This window comes from Pteropus alecto, unplaced genomic scaffold (assembly GCF_000325575.1).
Source record: "Pteropus alecto unplaced genomic scaffold, ASM32557v1 scaffold155, whole genome shotgun sequence".
Taxonomy (NCBI): domain Eukaryota; kingdom Metazoa; phylum Chordata; class Mammalia; order Chiroptera; family Pteropodidae; genus Pteropus; species Pteropus alecto.
The window spans coordinates 16,587,016-16,601,029 of NW_006438113.1; the positions used below are offsets into that span (position 1 = coordinate 16,587,016).

General features: G+C 32.8%; 1 protein-coding gene and 1 pseudogene across 2 annotated transcripts in view; both read left to right on the forward strand.

Moving 5' to 3' along the window:
- Positions 1 to 14,014, forward strand: part of CTNNA3 (catenin alpha 3) — a 1,378,877-nt gene that overhangs the window by 1,130,876 nt on the left and 233,987 nt on the right. The gene's annotated exons all lie outside the window — the stretch shown is intronic.
- On the forward strand, positions 5,811 to 5,929 carry LOC112482778 (annotated as a pseudogene).

Here is a 14,014-nt window from a genome sequence, read left to right on the forward strand (position 1 = left end):
CCTATGTGGACATTCTATAGACCTGTTAACAAGTTATTAAATTAATCATCTTTTCCCACTTCACTTCAAGGTCAAATTTGTCAAATATCAAGCTATATATTTCCATCTATTTCTGGACTACCTCGAGGAGAACTGACATCTTTTCAATACCGAATCTTCTAATGAGTGAACATGATAAACTGTAATCACCATTGCTGCATAAGAAATTACCATACATTGAACAGCTTAAAACAAAACAAATTTATCTCATGTTTCTATGGGTTGGTAGTCTGGGTGCAAATTAGCTGGAATCTCTGTTTGGAGTCTCACCAGGCTGCAACCAAGGTGATGGCCAGTACTGCTATCTCATGTGAGCCTTGAGAAGTTATCACTCTCTTTAGAATTTAACTCTGAAAACCGCAAACTATGCACTGATTAGCACACATTGCAGATTGTATTCCTTTAGAGCTCCCTGAATCCCTCTCCTCTGCTTGGGTGGTGAAACCAAATCTTCTTTTTAGGTAGTGAAACAGAATGTCTTCCTAGAAGCAGTAATATAGTATTAAGATAATTTATTCAGTAGTGCTAATTTGATCTTTTGAAATCTGAGAGTAAGGAGGAGTAGAGAGAATGGGGCTTTGTTTGTCAGATAATTGGGAAACTCTCAGCTTTCTCATTGTTGGCATCCTTACAAATAGAGCTAAATCATACACATATCTGTGGATAATTGGATAATAATTGCTAGTTTATTTACTTTAGTTTTACAGTGAGTTTCTCTAGTAAAAGGAGAGGATAAAATAAGTAACTTTATTAATTTAAAATACATACCCATTCCAGATATATTAATTTTGTTTGCCCTTTACTCTGAAATGAGTGTGTGACTAAAACCACTAATTACATTTTATGAAGCTATCTTAGTGTATAAAGAGGGAAAACAGCATTCAAAGAAGGAGCCAAGATATCAAGCTCCTGTTCTATCAGGTTGCATTCTTAAACCTCTTATTTTGAGAAGGTACCCTCCTCTCATAAAATATTTCAGAGGGATAACTGCTGGCTCTTAGAATATTTCAAATGACTTCATCAGAAATTAAGAAAGGTATTTGATGATCCAGTAAGTTTTGTGAGTTTTGTCCATTATGAAGTTATTCTATATGGAAAGACTTTTTGAAATGAGGTTGGATTCAGAAAATAAAGAAAGTTACAAATAGGAAGTAAATTGAGACTGCTTTTGAAAAACTGTTAGGAGTGTAAATTTCAGTTTATAATGCCATTAATTGCTACATAATAGCTCTCCTATAAATAGCACCATCTTATGGTTAGTTCATATCTTAGGAGAGCTTCATCCTCCCTTCTGGAATTAGAAATTTCTTAGGACTTTAATTAAAAATATATTAGTTGACTTTATACAATATAGATAAAGTTCTTTATTGTATCTTCTTCTTAATTATATTATTTAAGCATAACTGAGCAGGTGAGAAGTTTTTCAGCGTCTGACTGTCATCTCTGCACATCTTGTGGGAAGAAAAATTTAAAAAGAAAATTTCTAACTTAAAAACAAGAATTTTAGAATTTAATTATCATAATTTACATTATTATCATAGCAAGCAGCAATGTGCTATATTATATTTCCAAATACCAAGTCTTGTGGAGAAAGTATTTTGTTCTAATTGATACTACCTGGGGTAACAGAAAAGCATGATGAACTATAAAATGTGGCAGGCATGAGTTTGAATCTCCATTGGCTAAATCTTTATTGAACTGAACGCCTCATACTAAATAATAATGTAGTGATCATGGGCATTTATATCTGGCCAATAATTGACAGGCTAGTAATTTATATTTTTAAGCTTCAGTTTCCTCATGTGTTAAATTGATAAAATAAAGATTTACTGTTGCTTATCGTCAGTTCTTTCCCTCCCCCTGTCCTGTCTCTTTCTTAAATCGAATTTGTTAATATACAGTAAGCCCTGAATTGTTGTTTTCATAAATGAATAAACATGAATAAACAAAGACAGTAAAATAAGAGAATTATTTTGTATATATGGTCAAAATGATAGTATTTGAATTAAAATGCGTTGAAGCTTAGAGTGCAGATATAAGTAGCAATGCAAGGAATAAATACACATTTTGAATGAGCATGGGCTCTTTATATATTTATCAAGTACAGAGTACTTAATGACTCCTGTTTATATACTGTTCAAGAGTGGGATGCTGTCTTCATAAAATTATGCAGAAACATGACTAAAAATAAAAAATCAGAGAAGTAAAATCAAAGAAGGAAAAAGGAATCCGGCCAAGAGAAAGAGACTAAACAGAATTTATGGGCACCATGAGAGAGGTGAGGACTGCTACTTTCTAGCAGAACTTTCAAGATGGAAAAAAAAAGTCCTAACAAATATATTTTATGTCATTAAAGTGAACCAATTTTAATTAAAATTATAAAGGCCCAGTGACCCATTGATTGGTCAATAAACTAGGTAATAAAAAATTCAAGGTTCTTTTCTATAATTTGTACTCAACCCAGAATCTCTGGCCTCTGTCTCTCTTAAGGCAAATCTCCACATTGCAAAATAATTACTTTCAAGTACTATGACTCTAAATAGAAGGTCTTTGTAAAATTGTACTCTGCTGACAAAATTAAAGCACATATCCACACTAACCATTATGCTATTATCATTTTTCCCCTGACATGTTAACATTACTTTGTTAATTTATTGAAAATGCTTGCCTTGAACTGAAGATTCACAGATTCATCTGACTTGTCATTCATTCATTAAGCTACTTTGTTAGTTAAGAAATGAATGAAATTGTGTTCACAATTTTCTGAAAACTATTACTAAGTACTATTTGATTGGATGAGTTACACAGTAAGATTTAATAGCAATATTGAATTTATATTGAGATCAATCAGAGATAATTTTATAGATACCAGAGGAAAGCTCACTGGCTGTTAAGATTGCAGTGCAGTTACCATGAACATGGACTTAAAGATTAAGAAATTATTTTTTTCAGGGCATCTAGAATTGATCAGAATTATGGTAACTAGCTTCTGGCAACATGACAATAAAATACTTAAATTGAAATCAGAATGTTTACTTATTATGATTTTGGTCACATACACAAAGTAGCTTAGAAACTAATATCGGCTAGCTAATGAACTGGACCCTCTATGGGAAAATGTATTCACTATACCAGGTTATAATTATAATGTGGTTTGATGAGTGTGGAATCAGAGCCAGGTGAGTTAGTTGGATAATCTAGTGTCAAAATTCTGATAAGGGGAAATACTCACAAAGTAAATTCGCATCACTTGGTCAGGGTATGTGCTCTCTTAAATAGTGCAGGAGACAACCCCTTTTGTTTTATATTTTAAGAGGAAGAGTAGGAAGAAGAGGAAGGGGGAGCAGGAGTAAAGGGGTGGGGGGTGGGGGGAGAAGCCAGTCTTTTATAACCTAACCTTCGAAGTACATACCAACATTTCTGTCATAATCTATTAGCCATACAAGATTTTGACTATCAGGAAGAGACAGGGATCATTGGGGAACCATTGGAGGCTGGCTATCACAGTTACTATGGAGATTGTTCGAATTTAGGAAGCACTAAAATGGAGCAGCTAAAACATGGCTCCTTACCCTGGAAACAAAAATTTGTCAGATTCTTAAAAAAAGAACCCCAAAGCTCAAATATACTTACCTTATGACCCAGCAATCACATTCCTGGGCATTTATTCCATAGAAATGAAAATTTATGTCCACACAAAAACATGTACATGATTGATCATAGCAACTTTATTTGTAATAGTCATAAAATGGAAATGATCAAAATGTCCTTCAATATACAAATGGTTAAATGAACTATACTATATCCATACCATGGAAGATTGTTCAGCGATAAAAAGAAACCAACTATTGATATATGCAATAACTTGAATGAATCTCAAGGACGCATACTAAGTGAAGAGGCAATCTCAAAAGGTCACATACTGTATTATTTCATTTTTACAGCTTTCTTTTTCTTTCTTTTACCTGTTTTTTTTTTTTTTTGGTCTTTATTGAAATATATGACACATTAGTTGCTTGTATTTACATTGTATAATTCAATGAGTTGTTTTCAATTATAATTGGCATACAATAATATACCAGTTTCAGTTGTATAGCATAGTGATCAGAGATCCACATAAATCACGGCATGATCACCCTACTAAATCTAGTACCCCTCTTCCTCCTTACATATCTATTACAACGTCGTTAACCATCTTCCCCATGCTACACTCTACGTCTCCATGTCTATTCTACAACTAACCATTTGTACCTCTTAAACCTTTTGCCTTTTTTCTGTCCCCCAACCACTCTCCTATCTAATATCCCTCTAAATATTCTCTGTGTCTATGAGCTTATTTCAGCTTTGTTATTGTTGATTTTGTTCTTTAGATTCCACATGTACGTTAAATCATGAGATATTTGTCTTTCTCTATCCAACCCATTTCTTTCAATACAATACTGTCTAGTTCCATCAAGGCAATATCTTTTTCCATTCCCTTCCTTTTAGTCTGTGTGTGTTTTTAATCTGAAGTGAGTCTCTTGTAGGCAACATATGTAATGATTCTGTTTTCTTATCCATTCAGCCACTCTATCTTTTGTTTGGAGCATTTAATTCTTTTCCATTTGAGGTACTTATTGATAGGAATATAGTTGTTACCATTCTTTATTCCTGTTTTTGATACATGTTTTTTCTTCTTAAAGAAGTCCATCCAACATTTCCTGTAATACTGGCTTGATGATGATAAAATCCTATAGCTTATTTTTGTCTAGAAGCTCTTTATCTGTCCTTCATCTCTAAATGATAGTTTTGCTGGATAAAGTATTCTTGGTTGTAGATTCTGGGTCTTCATTATGTCTAATATGCAACCCTTTCTGTCCTGCATAGTTTCTTTTGAGAAATCAGCTGCCAGTCTTTTGGGTGCTCCCTTTTAGGTAACTAACTGCTTTTTTATATAGCATTCTTGAAATAAAAAATATAGAATGAAGAACAGATTAGTAGTTGCCAGGATTTAGGAATAGTTGAGGGGAGAAGGGTATGTGTAATAATAAAAGGGAAGTTTGAGGGAATATCTTCACGATATGGAACAGTTCTGTATCTTAGTCGTGGTGGTGGTTACATGAATCTACATAAGGGATCATATCCATACTTTGCACTAGTGGCAATTTCCTGGTGTTATACATTGTTATGTACAGTGTAACCATGGGGGAAACTAGGTAAAGTGTACATGGGACCTCTCTGTACTATGTTATAACTTCCTGTAAATACATAATTATTTCAAAATAAAAAGTTAAAAAATATAACGTCTCAAGTCAGACAGACTGTTCAAATCTCAGCCCTGTTATCTATTAACTGTGTAGCTGAGGATACATTTCTTAACCTTTTTTGTTTGTTTTTAAGAAATTCCAGATAATTTAAGATAATTTGTGGTAATGAAAATGTTATACTGAGGCTAGTAAGAAAATGATTGGAAGTGAAAGAACACAAGCCTTGATATTTTACCTTCCTTTGCTTTCTACTTTTCAAATCTGTACAGAAAGAGGGTGGAGAGGTAGTATGGGAGAGGGAAAAAGAAAGAGTGAGATCCATGCAGAACTCAATTGTCAGTGTATAAGTCACTACTTGTGCTTTTTTTATCATAGGGTGGTATTCTTAAAATGTTTGTTCTCTTTCTTGGGTGTAGCTGTCACATAAGCCTTTGTTACTTACCTAAACTATCAGTCTCAGCTCTTATGTTATTCATTGCTCTCTCCTCTCTCAATAGTTCTAATTTAATACTATTAATAATTTCATTTTATAGCCATGCCACTCTGAACACGCTCGATCTCATCTGATCTCGGAAGCTAAGCAGGGTCGGGCCTGGTTAGTACTTGGATGGGAGACCACCTAGAAAGACCAGGTGCTGTAGGTGTAAAAACAAATAATAATAAATAATAATTTCATTTTGTCTTATCTTAGGCCTTCAATTATAGTCACATTTCAAATCATTTACAACTAACAATCTCTCAACCACCATCTTAGGTGTGTGTTTAAACGGTTACCAAATGTTGATCTCTTTTAAATTCTTATTAATGGCATTACTTCTTGCTTTTGTTCTAATATTGATTTACAATCTAACATTTTTATTTTCAGAGCTCCTAGAGATGGAATCATTACGTTTTCATGTATGAAAAGAAAATTATTCCAAGTACTTCTATTCTTAAATAATCACTTTTCTCATTTGCAATTTGGGTGTTATAATGTCTAATTTAAAGACTTGCTATGGGGATCAAATGATATAATGGATATAATGGGCACAGCATGTTGCCTCTGTTAGTTTAAACATTGAATAAATAGTAACGCAATATATCAACACCTATTTCTTCTTCTGGTGCTGTTTACCTTCAGATTTGTTCATGGACAGTCTGTTTCTCCCACTGCCTCGTATAACAGTCATCCAGTGTTCATAGCTGTGCCACATTTTCTGGGTGTTTTCGCCTCCCATGGATCCCACTGCTCCTATCATTTCTTGCTCATGACTTAGTGAACATCAGATTCTACTGGGGACTGAAACCAAATTGAAAAGAGGTTGTTCTTCCATTTGTTTTGTTCAGGTATCGCTTAATACTCCACAACAGAAAGTTTCCTTTTTTTTTCCCCTCTAAGACTCACTCAGGAGTCACAAGTCTGTAGGGCATCAGGTTTGGGGTAGCTTTGGGGAAATCATCGCATTATATTGAAGATCTCTTCAACCGTCAGGGAGCTAACCTACAGTTTTAGACAGCAATTATGCCGGTCTCCTCTATTTCACACAGACTGAGTTCCTTTTTAGGAGGTTGCTCAGTTTCTCAAAAAACTAGACTTGTTCCAAAGGGACACGTTTAATATGTCCCATAACAAAATCAAAAGGAAGCACTTCCTTTATAATTTCACTTCCCTTATAATTTCATGTTCAGAAAATCCACTAATTGGACAATATGTATTCATAGTCATACTCTTTCTCTCCGTCTCTCTCTATTTCCTGAAATACCTAAATGAAAAGTCATATGATAGAAAATTAGAAGCTATTCTAACAAACAGCTGTATTATGATACATTAAGAGACAGGAGGCAATCTTCACATCTAGTAACAATGAAGAATACATTTTCCTAAACTCTGTAGGCAGCCTCCACCTCTCTTATTTGTATATATATATATACACATACACACACATACACACACATATATATGTGTATATATATATACACACATACACACATACACACACACATATATGTATATATATAATTATATATATCTAATTATTATCTACATGTATATATATATAAAATTTAATTTAAAATGCAATAAGCCCATTCCAATATACAATTACAAACAATATAGTGAAAATAAATTTAACTAAGATTTTATGTCTTTATCATCATGTCAAAAATTAACACTCTCTTTTCTTCAATTTACATGCTAGGCAAAGATTTAATCTCCTGTTAACACATACACAAATATTTTGTATAAAGGAAAAAAACAAGCATAACTTAAGCAAGTGTGACTGCATGCTTTCAAGAGGCACTTTTTCTTTTGTTTAGCAGGAAAGTGTAATGTTACTCTGCAGACAGCTAAGAGGTGGAATAGTGGCTACCTCTTGTGTTTGGCAGCCTGCCAACATCCCTGGCAATGGAGTCTGCTAAATCTTTTTTTTTCTTATCATTTTTGCTCATGTAGACTGCTGAATACAATGCATAGAAACACAATCCTTTCAAAATTACACTGCTTCCAATGCTCTTTACAAAGTTTTTGGCCACTATTTACTAAAGCCCAGTTTCCGCTAACTTCCCATTTTTAATGACTCTTTTAATAATTTCTTGAATTCTACTTTCATGAAGCAATTCTAAGAGTGGAACAAATTTTCCCCTAAGAAATTTGGGTAAATATGGCTAGGAGCCAAAGCAGAAAATCTGCTTTGCGAAGCAGTAACCTGCCATTTCTTACATATTAAACTCATTATTGTGAATTTGACAATTAGTCACCTCTTTCTTTCCTAAATGTTTCTTACAGCCATGGGCACTTAGAAATACTGTGAATTTAAAAGTTTGTGAGTCTCAAATTAGTTCATGGTTGATAGGTGAATCCAGAACTGATTTAGGAGATTAAGGTAGGTTAATACTACTGATGTTTGCAAGGCAGTTTCAATATTTCTTCTCATCACCTTAGCACATATCCTATTATAATAATGAAATTATTCTGAAAATCATCTGTTTATATCTGTTTTAAGTACTAGTTCAACGTTATATTTTTCCCTGATGTAGAAAGGATGTAGCTTAGTAATTCATCTAGATATTATGATACATAAATTAATCATTATTTGATTTTTGAATCCATAATGCTATATCAGATGTACTAAAGCAAGAAAAGATATTTGGAATACTATAAATGAGATATTGCAATTTAAGAGGATTTATTTTTTATATTTATCTTCAAATATGAATATACATAATATTACTATATTTTGTATGTTTTCTCTGTTTAAAGATAATCTAAATATCCTATGAAATTATAAGTAGAAACTCAATAAAAGGGAAATATCCTTAATTTAAAAACTATTTTAACTGAAAAATTTGTAGAGTGTGATAAATGATACATGAATTAGATGTTAATGGAGGAATTTGTATAACATAAGGCCAAAAGAACATTTCTTGTCTCTTTTTTACTCTTAATATTTTCCTGAGAGAAAGCTAAACAAATTATATAAGTAAATTATGCAGATAGTAAATGAAAAGTCTTCATTACAGTACACGATTGAAAGTTTTAGTCCTCAATTACTCTTGTTGCACTTTCTCATCCTTCCCTTTTGGTGCAGAGGATATACTCATGGCACAACTCTCCCTAAAATAATCTCTTCATAGATGCTACCCATGTCTGTTGTCCCATGTCTGCAACCTGTTAGAGCTTTGATATGGCAGGAGTTGAAATGTAACATTAGTCAATTTTACTGTTTTACTTTTTATGTTCTATATGAGGTCTAGCTTCTCCTTTGAAACTCAGCATTTGTTATACCTTTATGCCTTGGCCAAAGCTTTCATTTTTTCATTTCCTCAAATTGTTGTCTTTTTCTGTGTCAATGGTGTTACTGTTGCTGCCTGTACTGCTGCTTAGAAGCATTCTGGGAAGGAAGCCAGCTCCACATTTGCATTGGTTATAAATCAGGCAATTTATTAATGGTGCATCATGACCAGAAGTTCCCAAAACATCGCTTCCCTGAGAGTTACCACTTGGTCCTATAGATGCCCCCAGAGAACTCTGCTTCGGGGAAGTATTCTTTCTACAATGTAAAATCTGGGAGCATTTCAGTGTTAGTAAATCACCCAACGACTCTGGTTTTCTGTATTTAAAAAGTGGTCTGGGTCCTACAGAGATGTTATGCATAATTCTATCATTTTCAATAAGATCATGTTTTAAACACAATTTGGAAATGACGTGTGAATTGTTTTGTGAATCTTATACAGCTAGTTGGCTTTTGTTTGTTTGTTTACCCCATCTGCTTAGCACTGAATTTTATATATGTTCAGGATATACCAATACCTTACTTGCATTACGAAAACAGATTATTTTACTTAGTGGAATTTTATTTGGCACATAATGCAAATCTAAATTTCTATGAAAATAACAATGTACCCAAATATATACACTTAAACTAAAAGTATAATTGATAGCTACCTGAAGAGAATATTATCATCACTGTAAACATCAATTGAAAGAAATATACATAGCCAAGCAATGTATTTGCTCTAGAATGGTGAAATAGGTCTTCCTCTAAACATTTTTTTTTCTCATTGCTAAACCTAATATATCATATGATAACTTGGAATTGTGATAAAATAGCTATACTACCTTGCATTTTTAATGCAAGTATCCTTGACCTAATTAAATTGTGATTATTTGAGTAAACCAAGATTTTGAATCTGATGTTTTTATTATCTTGTTTGCTTTACTAAATTATAGAAAGGGCCTTTAGGATCAAGAGCATTATTTCCTATAACAGCTTTATACTGAGATCTTCCTGGCATGTCTAAGCCTTTTCTTCCCACATATGACATAGTTTGTTTTCAGTGACTAAAGAGCCTTTCCCATATTTATTCTCATTTTACTCCAGCTAGTTTTTAATAATACCATTATTTAAAATGTTCAATTAAAAATTAATTTAACACACCTTAGATGTTATATGCTAGATGAATTTCCTTACAAATCGATATAAAGCAATATATTTAACTATAAGATATGAGAGTCAGAAAGGAGCACCAAATTAGAGAAAGCTTTCTTAGTTATTAAGTTCCTATATAGTTCTCTGTGACCTCTCTCTCCTTCTCTCTCTCTCTCTCCCTCCCCCTCCCCCTTTCCCCTCGCCCTCCCTCTCTCTCTGTCTTTCTTTCTTCTATCTCTCCTACTCTCTTGGAGAATAGACTGAAATGTTTAACATTAAATCATATAGAAAAAGCATAAATACCTGCTACTTCTGGTAGGTACATATTTTACCAAAGTATGAAAAATACAAGCTCAAAATTTCCTGAGTCCACGTGGTTTCCTCTCCTATAGCCCCAATCTCTAAGTAGAACCTAAATTATTTCTATATAATATGGAAATGTGAAAAATGGGCTTTTCCTTTTTTTTTCTCATGCCTTTTAACATAATGCCTAAGACCTTAGTAATCTCTTACTGAATCTTCTACTTTACCTTCTCTATCTACTCAGTCTTCCACAGTGACTTCCCTTTACTGTTCCCCAATACACCGGGTATGATTTTAAGTCAGGGCTTTGGAACTAGCTTTTCTCTATGCATAAAATATTCTTACTCCAGATGTATGCATGGACCTCTCCCTCACCCCCTTCAACTCTCTTCCAAATATTACCTTATCAGTGATATGTACCTTAACCTTCTTATTTATAATTGCAAATGGCCCTTGTTTTGTCCTCTCCACTTTTCTTACCCTGTTGTAATTTTGTAGCATTTCTTTGCTTATAAAATATCATATATTTACTTATTTATTACAATCTTTGTCTTTCCCTTCACTAGAGTGTAAGCTTTAGGAGAGCACAAATATTTTTGTCTGTCTCCTCCAGCCTCCCCCTTCCCCTCAACCACTTATTCCAAAATCTAACCTGGAATAAAACAGGACCTGGAATAAAACAGGCCCATCGCTTATTTATTGAATGAATAAATGTATGACACAGAAGATATTATATTACATTAGCCAGAGAAATAGCTTCCTTATTGACATATACAGAACTGCTAAACTGTAGTTTAGATACCACTATCTCCTTGGAAGATGAAGATGGGGTGGGAGAACTTTATAAAAATATTCATTTTCATAAAAAGCATACCAATTTTATTTAGACTCTTAGATTGTATATTCTTAGGATAGTCTTGATGGGGGGCACTGATGGACATTAGTGTGGAGGAGACTAAAGCCACCTGCTCCTGTGTTCCCTGGGCATAGACTTCTCTGGTGGCTGAGAGAAGAGAATCCTCATATTATTAAAATCATAAAGCTTATGTTGGAATGTAGAGTGTGTGAAGGATATATGAAGAAAGTAGTGGTATTTAATTATATACTTGATCAAAACAGTACATGTAAATGTAATAGAAGGCCATAAAAGTTACTTTTTAAAATAAACTGACTCTACATTCTGCTGATTTATAGTCATTTTATATACATCTCTCCTTTTTAAGTGCATTTCAGTATGTCCTTTCTTTTTTTTTTCCTAAACCACTCTGGGGAGGTTTTTTTTTAAAAAAAATATGTTTGCTAATGATCACATACACGTGCAGAGTGATGTATATTCAAGTAATTTGGAAACTGCACAGTGCTATACAAGCAATTTTTTATTTTAATTATTATTATTTAGTGGCAATTGTGTTATGATTTAGTTAAACTTTACCATATTGTTCCAGTATATTATCAGTATAAGAGTGCTCATAGAAGCTCAATATCATTTGTGATTGTACTTTCTCTTTATAATTTAGTTTGTATGAACATATAAAGGAAAAGGCATTGACAGGTTTAATTTTTTTTTTCCTTTTTCTTTCCCATGTTTGAGTAGCTATAGCATAATTAAATCTATACAATCTCCCTCTCCATTTATCTACTTAACTCTTATTCCAGTACTTAACTCTTATTCCAGAAATGAGAAACCAAGATCATTAGCTGTTTTTCACTGTTGCCTGAGCCATATCTACTGCCTAGGAATCTTGAAACTAAAAGTGAGATGGAAAATTGAGCCTTAATAAAAATGCTCTTGATATTCTTTCTCCACATTTTCTCATTAAATATTACAGAGAAGAGGTTCACTGATGCTGACAGAGTAGATGATTGTGCCTGGAAGAAATATTGTCATGGCAAGTACAAATTAGATCATCCTGGACCAGCTTGTGTTTTGCTGTTTCAGCTGCTATGAGTGACTATAGCAAAATAATTTTTTATTAATATGAATAAATAAATCAAGTAGAAAATTACTTTAAAAATAGTGATTTTGACATTGCAACACCATTTCAATCCAAATGAGCACAATATGACAAGAGCCACACGATCACCATCAGCCCTCATCTTTTTAAAATTCTTATTTATATATTTAGAAAGCAGTTACTATATCTAGAGCTAAATAAATTGATGTGTTCAGTAAACATCTTGCCTACTTCATTTCTCACCTCTGCTATAATTGTTTTCATGATGTAAAAGACAACATTTTTCAAAAATTGTTTTTTGGCACAATAAGTAAATTAATAGTGTGTCTGGAATATGGGCTCATTTTGAGAGTAGGAATAACATAAGAGCAAGGTAAATGGCTAAGGCATGACTAACATTTTGGTAAAGATTCTCTAGCCATTTCATGGGCATGCAGATATTTCAAATATGGGGGAACCTCACATTGTCTATTTTCAACAATGTTCTCCTTCAGGAAAAAGAAACACTTCTCTCTTTAGTGGCATATTATACAAAGGAAGTATATCAACCCCATACGGGCTCTGCCTTCTTTCAGCTCTCACACAAAGATAACTAAAGGACACAGACGGTAGGGGGCAGTGCAGTGTAGCATAAGACACTGCCTCTGGGGCCAGTAGGACAGGGTTTGAATCCTAACTCTGGCACCTTTTAAGGGGTGGCCTCAGGCAAATCATTTAACACTTCTGAACCTCATTTTCTCTTCTGTATAAAAAGGAAAATAGGATCTACCAGGATGAGTCGTATTTAGGATTTAAGATTATACATGTATATATATGTATATATGTATATATATATTTTTTCATGAAATGTATATATATTTACATGTATATATATTTACATGTATATATATTTTTTTCATGAAATGTAATGGATAAGTATATATGTATATATATATTTTTTTTTTCATGAAATGTAATGGATAAGTTTCAGGAACATCATACAATCACAATATAACCTTTAAGGATCAAAATATATACCATTTATAATAATATGTATTAAATAATAATACCCCAACTTATATATTAAAAAAGTTTATTATTTTCTCATCTAGTCTTATGATCTTTACCTTTAAGATGAATTGTGGTTAGATATTGTTTATTTGCACTCACCAAAATATATTGAGTTCTAGAAATGTACAGACAGCTGAATACACATACATATCCTTTCATCTACTAAGAGGCTGCCTTTAAAAAGTATTAAACACTACTAATGTTTTATTTTATTTTATTAATTATATTAAAAAATTTAGAGGAAGGAGAGTAGATATATAATTTTAGCAGACAGTAGTTAAAAGTCTACGCTGTGGAAGTAGGCAGATCTTGATCAATCTTATTCTACCCTTTATTACTTGTATGAGAGTGGTTATGTTCTGATACATGAATATGAAACATCCCATAATATGAGCAAATCTTTCACTTTACAAAGGAGAGAATTTTTTTTAAATGGGAAATTTAACCATAAATTCTTTCAAAAGTATAGATGAAATACATATATTTATTTTTATATATTTGTTTATATATATTT